Below are 8,755 nucleotides of genomic sequence, written 5' to 3' on the forward strand. Positions count from 1 at the left end.
GAAAAGCCAATACTATCAAGGAGGGATGAGGTGTTGCTTAATGAGCCTCTTGCTTCATGTGCTTAGTGATATGCTCCAAAACCCTCAACTACTTTCCCATATCCACATATTACCTAAACCCTAAGCCAAACTCGGTCCTACCGATTCTTTCTATCCGGCGCCACCGAGTTTCACTTGTCATAGCCATTGCCAAACCCTAGCAAATCGGTTCTACCAATAGGGATCTCGGTCTCACCGAGATGGGATTGTAATCTCTCTGTTTCATTTTCGTAACTTTTCGGTCTCACCGAAAGAGCGGATCGGTCCCACCGAGATTGCAATGTAAATTCAGTGTTTCCTTTTTGTAACTTTTCAGTCTCACCGAACGAACAAATCGGTCCCACCGAGTTTGCCTGACCAACTCTCTGGTTAGCTTATTACCAAACTCGGTCTCACCGAGTTTGTGTAATCGGTCTCACCGAGATTACATTATGCCCAAACCCTAACCATATCGGTTCTACCGAGTTGCATGTCAGTCCCACCGAAAATCTCTAACGGTCACTAGGTTTACCTTTTCGGTCCGATCGAGTTTGTTGATTTGGTCCCACCGAGATTGGAAAACTGTGTGTAACGGTTGGATTTTGTGTGGAGGCTATATATACCCCTCCACCTCCTCTTCATTCGTGGAGAGAGCCATCAGAACACATACACAATTCCAACTCATATGTTCTGAGAGAGAACCACCTACTCATGTGTTGAGACCAAGATATTCCATTCCTACCATATGAATCTTGATCTCTAGCCTTCCCCAAGTTGCTTTCCACTCAAATCTTCTTTCCACAAAATCCAAATCCTATGAGAGAGAGTTGAGTGTTGGGGAGACTATCATTTGAAGCACAAGAGCAAGGAGTTCATCATCAACACACCATTTGTTACTTCTTGGAGAGTGGTGTCTCCTAGATTGGCTAGGTGTTACTTGGGAGCCTCCGACAAGATTGTGGAGTTGAACCAAGGAGTTTGTAAGGGCAAGGAGATCGCCTACTTCGTGAAGATCTACCGCTAGTGAGGCAAGTCCTTCGTGGGCGATGGCCATGGTGGGATAGACAAGGTTGCTACTTCGTGGACCCTTTGTGGGTGGTTGCTTCTTCGTGGACCCTTCGTGGGTGGAGCCCTCCGTGGACTCGCGCAACCGTTACCCTTCGTGGGTTGAAGTCTCCATCAACGTGGATGTAGGATAGCACCACCTATCCGAACCACGGGAAAAACATCCGTGTCTCCAATTGCGTTTGAATTCTCCAAACCCTTCCCTTTACATTCTTGCAAGTTGCATGCTTTACTTTCCGCTGCCAATATACTCTTTGCATGCTTGCTTGAATTGTGTGATGATTTCTTGACTTGTCCTACAATAGCTAAAATCTGCCAAGAAATAAAATTGGGAAAAGGTTAAGTTTTTATTTGGTCAAGTAGTCTAATCACAGCAACTGGAACTGGTCTACCAAATCCTTGTCTTCACCAAGCTACTGGTTCTATTTCCCCACCTTTTTTACATTTCAGTTTGTCTTCGTGAAGTCATTGCTCGTTTGCCTGATCTGTTTGACTTCACTGTGCGAACACTATTACATATTTGGCTTCATATTGTCTCCCATTCCGGTCTGTACTACCTAGCTGCTATTAGTCTTCATGCTTTCATTATATTGCTTACTTGACTATGGTCTGTCTAGAGTAGTTTATCTTCCGCTGCATATCATATAGGTTCCATTTGATTGTCTGTCTTCAAAGACCTCGTGTTTTGAAGACTTTCATAAAAAATCGCCTATTCACCCCCTTTAGTCGATAACTAGCACTTTTAATTGGTATCAGAGCAAGGTGATCCCTTGTTCCATGTGATTCGGTTTAACCACCTGGAGTTTTAGCTATGTCGACTGCAGAGATAATCAAGGTCTCCGCCGCGTGTCCCATCTTTGATGGCATTGATTACCCCTACTAGAAGAATAAGATGTGCATGCATCTTGAAGCCATTGACATAGACCTCTGGTATGTCGTCAAGACTAGCGTTCCCAAAGTCGGTGAAGGTGTCACCGCTGCTGATGTCAAGAGGTTCGTGCAACTGGACTCAACCGCCAAGAACATCATCTCTGGTCATCTGACAAAGGACAATATGGCCGTGTGAGCACTCTGGAAACTGCGAAGCTAGTCTAGGATTGGCTGTCCAAGGTCAACGAAGGCGTCTCAACATAGAGAGACTCAAGAATAGATGTGCTTCGCAATCTCTTCAACAGATTCAAGAGAAATGACAATGAGAATGTCCAGCTCACGTTCGACCACCTCACTGATATCACAAATGAGCTTCGCGCACTCGGCGCCGCTGAGATCACCAAGCATGAAATTATGAGAAGCTCCTGAGATCACTTGACAGCTCATTTGACACTTTGGCCCTGATGATCCAAGAATGCCCTGACTTCAGAGATCTCGATCTGTCTGACATATTTGATAGGCTCAACACACATGAGTTCCAGCTGTCTGAGAAGAGAGATATCTATGGCCTCAACTATGGTCGATCCAGTGCTTTGAAGGCAAACGTTGTTTCCTCATCTGAAGAGGAATCTGACTGCTGTTTTGATGATCCTGAAGACATTGGCAAAGATCTAGCAATGCTTGTGAGAAAGTTCCAGAAGTTCTCCAAGAAGAATTGCTTCGGAAAGTCTTCAAGATCCAGTTCCAAGAATGATGAGGCTTCCTCTCGTGACTACAAGAAGAGAACTTGCCACAAATGCAAGAAGCCAGGCCACTACATATCTGAATGTCCTCAATGGGACAAGGAAGCAAAGAAAAAGAAGAAGAGCAAGGAATATGACTCTGACGACAAGAAGAAGAAATCCTCAAAGTCTTCATCATACAGGAAGAGCTCATCTAGCAAGGCTCGTGCGTTCATTGGCAAGGAGATGGATTTAGAGGAGGAGTCTGTTTCCGACAAGGTAGAGGTGGAGTCTGAGGAGGAGTCTAACTCAGGTGCAGCAAGCCTGGCTCTAGCTTCGGCATTTGTCACCAAGTCCATCTTCAACACTAAATACAATGGTCATGCCGCAGACGCTGAAGCCAATGATGAGGACGACTCTGCTCCAACCTACTGCTTCATGGCATGAGGTGCCAAGGTAAACTCACGCGATGCTTACTTTCAAACCTCAAGTGAACATGACTCTGAATGTGAATCCAAACCCAGCTATAGGACTCTTGCTAAAATTGCAACTGAACAACAAACTGCTATGGAACACATTCAAAAATTGCTAGACAAAAGTGATGACCTATTGGACGAGGAAATGAATCGAACTCAATCCTTAATCAAAGACATAAAAAATCTCCGTGTTAAGTATGAAGAACTTGAAAGTCGTCATGAAACCTTCTCAGCCACTCATGAGAAGCTTTCCTATGATTATCTTCGAAGGAAGCAAGATCTAGAGAAACTAAGAGCGTCTCACGATGACCTTCAAAAATAGAACGTTTCACTACTCGCTCAACAGATCAGTTTCGCTTAGGAAGATTTTGTGCCACCTTGTTTAAAATGTCTTGAGCGTGACAATGTTGTCTCCATTACTGAATGTTCTACTGCTTCTGAAGTTGCAATATCTTCAACTGTTGATGTGGTAACTAACCCCTCTTCTGAGGATACCACTGCTATTGCTAATGAGAATGCCAAGTTGAAGACATTGCTTGAAACAGGCATGTACAAAAGCCTCAAAGGGCATCAGAACCTATGTGATGTCCTCAATAAACAGATTCTGAACCGAGATCCTAGGAAAGAGGGTGTTGGTTTTGAGAGGAAAATGAATGTTGATGGTTCTTACTGGAAGCCTGAGCAGTACCCCAAAACCACATGGGTTGCTGCAAAGGGCCGTTCAGTGGATCCATCCACCTTATCTGGCTTCACCTGTGCTAACCCTATTGTCATTGATGAGTCATTTGACTCAAACTATAAACTGTTCAAGAATCAGAATGGTGAAGTGTTTGCCAGGTTTATTGGTACTAATTGCAAGAATGAGCTGCCCATGAAGAAGATTTGCATTCCTAAAAGTTGCCTTGAGAAGCTTCTCGTGAATGTCATCATGACACCACCGGGGAAGAAGACAAACCCTAGATGAGAGGCTTCATATGGCCCAAAGGCTTCATACAGACAAAGGACCTCACAAGGTCACCCTAACGCCAATGTTTTGCAGGGAAATTATCACCAGACTCATGAATATGAGCGTGTTTCATCTAACCGCTATGTTCACAGATCAAAGAACTTTTCTGCATATTCTTTTGAGTATTATTCACCTCCTGTAAAACTATTTGCTAGGGCTCCAATGCCATAATTCTCAGATGTTGCGCTTAGACTCATTGCTTCTAAGCCACCCCTAAGATGTGGGTGGTTAAGAAGAATTAACTTTTCTTGCAAGGAAAGGTCTCCAGCCGGAAACATTGACTTCTGAAGACAATGTTGGGGACCTAAATTGTCGCAGGAAACCATGGCCACCTATGGGACCAGAGGTCCCCTTGCTGGTTCAGCAGGGGGAGGTCACGTTGCACAAAGAACAGACGAGCATGGGGCAGCGCGGCAGAGATCACACAGGCAATTTTACCCAGGTTTGGGCCGCCGTGAGGCGTAAAACCCTGCTCCTACTTTGGTGGATTGATGGTGAAAGAATGGTGGTGGAGCGTAGTACACTCGCCCGGCAGGGGGCGGCAGTGGCTACACGCCTATGGAGGTGTGAGTTATCCAACCTTCTAACCCTTTCTACAGTTGACATGGCCCTCCTTTTACAGATTAAGGGGTCACCACAATGGCAAAGTAGTCATTATGCACTGATAAGACGGCGAGCAATGCAATCATACCTAACTCTGCAAGCTGCCAGGGTGCATTAAATGCACCGCTCAACATCATGTCATTGCTTGCTTGGCAAGCCCTGCGGGGCTCGTCTTGCCAGCTTCACGCCTTCTTGCTTTACACGTCGCAGGACGCGTGTCAAATGTGGGCATTTCCTATAGAAAGAGGCCGCCATGTGGTGAATGGCTGCCACTTAGTCACTTTGCGGCTTGATACCGCACTGATTGATGACGTGGGTCGTGACGGAGTAGTTGGTGAGGTGGTTTCACCTCCATGAGTCCTGCAGGCCCTGCCGGGACGTCTTGGTCGTCCGCTTCCGGGGGTGATCCCGTCCTTGTCGAGCTCGCCTGCACGGCAAGGAAGGCTTTTCTCCCGGTGGTATCTGGCTTCTCTGGCTTGACTTTGGTCCTCTCGATCTGCATGTTGGTCCTTCGAAGCTCTTGGTCCCTGGTACGCTGGCTTGGGTTGGTGTTGTACTCTTGTTACCATGCATGTGCACAGTCCGGGCAACAGACCCAGGGTTTGTTGCACCGACAGAAGCCCTCGGGCCTGCCCCGATCGCGTTGTCGAGCGTCTTTGCGGTAGGGCCTAATAGGTGCACATGCGGGGGTGCTGAAGAGGCTGGCCTCTTGAAGTCTTCTTTGCTTCTTCATTAATCTTGGGTCCACGCCAGTTTCCAGTTTCCCAGCGCGTCGTGTGCAATGTTGTGTAAGAACTTTGATCATGGCCTGCGGATTCTCCTCACCCCATGATCATGGGGCGGAAACTGCCATCCCACTTGCTTCCTATTTCAACGCACCCGCCACGTGTTCTGCATGCATTGGGCGTGGTAGATGGTGGATGCAGAGGGCACGGGAAGGAGTGCCATGGCCGAAAACCGGGCGCCGATGGTTGGAGCAGAGGGTCGGCCTTGATTCTTAGAGCCACAGAGGGTGCAGAGAGGCCGCATTGGAGGGGCGGGGCGGCCCCTTCTTGTGTGAGGAGCCAGCCCCCTGCCTCGCCCTCCCATAAAAGGGGAAGGGGCAGTGCCTCTCCGCACACACTTCTTCTTATTCTTATCCCTTCCTTCTAGTCATGGTGAGGGGGCAAGGGCATGGTGGTGTCCCAGCGGCAGTGGCGAGGGCTTCTACTCGATAGCGCATCCCTCCTCCTCTGGATCCTGCGGTGGCGGAGCCCACCGTGAGGGGAGGGGGGAGGGGGCGAGGCTGAGGTCGCCATGGTGCTCGAGGAGGAGGAGAGCGGGGCGGCGCCTTGGCTGCGCCCCCACCTATGGCTCCTCCCCCGATGGAAGGCCATGTCGGGGACCAGCCTCGAGAGTTCATCAGCAGGCTGTACAAGCCCCTGTGTGGTCATCTTCACCTTCCAACTCCCTTTGCGTGGGAGATGGGGCTCGAACAACCGCACGCTCTGAGGTTGCACATGAGGGGCTATGGGAATGACAACATGTGGGTTGATGTTGATTTCCCTGCCTCTCACGTGATGTACCTCCGTCGTGGTTGGAAGACGTTTGCTCGTGCCCACGGCTTCTCGGACGGGCACGCCCTCCAGTTCAAATTAATGGAGAGCGGCCTTCTCTCCATCAAGATCTTTGGGCGGTCGGGAGGTCGCTTAGGGTGCTGCCCGAAGAGCTCTACCGATGACGAAAGCTCCTCCTCGAGCGAAAGCGACGAGGAGGACAGTGACGACAGCAGACGGGAGGGCGACGACTCTGACTCCGGCTGATGGCCACCCGCACCATCTTCATCAGGCAGCAGCACCTCATCTGCATCCGCACCTCCTTCCCGGCAATGTGATTTGCCGGGTAGTTGGATGCAGAGGTGGGGATGGTGCCCCCTGGCTGCTCCAGCTGTCTTCCAGTTGGACCCCGAAAGGCTTCCTCTCGGGCTGTAGCTCCATTAGCCCTGCCGCGTCCTGCTGGCCCTGGTGGCGGTGGTCGACGGGTCGCCTCCGCCGTGCTCTCCATTGACGCGTTCCCTGGTGCTCTTACGCTCCCGCCGGGCTACCTCTCCTGGAGCCCGAGGGGGGCGGGCTGGGCTCCTGCCGACGCGCTCCTTTTGCCCTCCTTGCCTTCGACGGTCGTGCCTAGGAGGAGAGGGACAAGAAAGGGCATCACGGGGCACTTATCTTTTTTCAATCTTAAATCTGTAGGTACTTGCCAAATTTTAATTCAGATAATGTAATCTCTTGAGTCCATGTTTCTGTTATGTAATGCTTGTACTTGTATTAGCATATTAATGAAAAAGATGAACCTTGTCGGGAACCCGTGCTTTATATGTCCATGTAGAGGTGGGGGTGCCTCCTTAGTGTAATTAAACGAGTTTTCCCTGGCAGGCTACCCTGCCGGTACCCTTTTGTTTGCCGGAGAACTGTGTCTACCGGGCAAAAAACAAAGGGACTAGCCCCCCGCCAACTTTTTTTTACCAAAGGCCACTGCAACCATCCTGGCTGAAGCAACGTTCGAGTCAGGGATGGGAGAACCTAAGTTTCAAAAGAGTGGCGAGGTTTTCTCATGCACAAGTTATAGCTTACAAAACACTAATGGACAAGAGGTAGAATCTATCTATTTGGCTTGCCGGGGATCACAGTGCCAGGCTATCTTCTCAACTCCTTGTTGAAGCCAAGTTCATGGCATGAACCTGCAGCTTCATGCAGATGAGAATGGATGCAGGATGCTATCCTATCTATATGCATATGCAAATGCTCACGAAATGCTTATGCAGTGATCTTGGAATGCTCATGCATGCATGCAACTTGGTCGCCCCCCCAGCACTTAGTTTATTTTCTCTTGCACAGGGTCATCGCCCTGGCTTTGTACAAGGGGTTACATGCAGCTGAGGCAAGGCCTGTACAAATGGATGGCTGCCGGGCAGGGCCCGACAGCCGCGCCTTACAGGTAGAACTTGCGGAGATGCTCAATATTCCATGAGTTGTGCAACCGAATGACATCACCGATCTCCAGATAGACTGCGCCAGGTCTGGTGACTCGTACTACCCGGTAAGGGCCTTCCCACTTCGGCGTCAACTTGTTTGTACCCTTGGTGGACTGAACGCGCCTAAGGACAAGGTCACCTTACTCAAAACACCGGGCGTGAACCCTGCGGCTATGATAGCAACGCAGGGCTTGCTGATAGCATGCATCACGCGTAGCAACCCGGAGACGGTTTTCCTCGAGTACCACAGCGTCGTCACGCCGGTGCTAATCTTGCGCTATTTCATCGTAGGCAAGCACTCGAGGCGACCCGTAAATGAGTTCAGTGGGGATAACTGCTTCTGCCCCGTAAACCAGGGAGAAGGGAGTCTGTCTGATAGCTCGATTTGGTGTCGTTTCGAGGGACCAAAGAACTACTGGCAGCTCCTCGATCCACCGCCTGCCGTGCTTCTGCAGCGTATCAAAGTTTCTTGTCTTGAGTCCCCGCGGCACTTCAGCGTTCGCCCTCTCAGCTTGTCCATTGCTCTGGGGGTGTGCCACAGAGGCAAATGAGATCTTGCATCCGAGGGCATGAACATATTGCATGAAGGCGCGACTCATGAATTGGGTGCCGTTGTCGGTAATGATCCTTGCTGGAACTCCAAAATGGCACACCAATTCTTTCAAGAACTTGATAGCGGACTAAGCAGTCACCTTTCTCATGACAGTCACTTCTAGCCACTTTGTAAAGTTGTCGATAGCAACGAACAAGAATTCAAAGCCCCCTATTTCTTGGTGGAAGGGGCCGAGGATATCGAGCCCCCAGACCGGAAACGGCCATGATACATCCATTTTGCGTCATGCTTTTATATCGATATTTATTGCATTATGGGCTGTTATTACACATTATGTCAGAATACTTATGCGTATTCTCTCTTATTTTACAAGGTTTACATAAAGAGGGAGAATGCCAGCAGCTGGGATTCTGGGCTGGAAAAGGAGCAAAT

The sequence above is a fragment of the Triticum urartu genome, chromosome 2A (genome assembly GCF_056163025.1).
Source record: "Triticum urartu cultivar PI428250 chromosome 2A, HENAU_Tu73, whole genome shotgun sequence".
Taxonomy (NCBI): domain Eukaryota; kingdom Viridiplantae; phylum Streptophyta; class Magnoliopsida; order Poales; family Poaceae; genus Triticum; species Triticum urartu.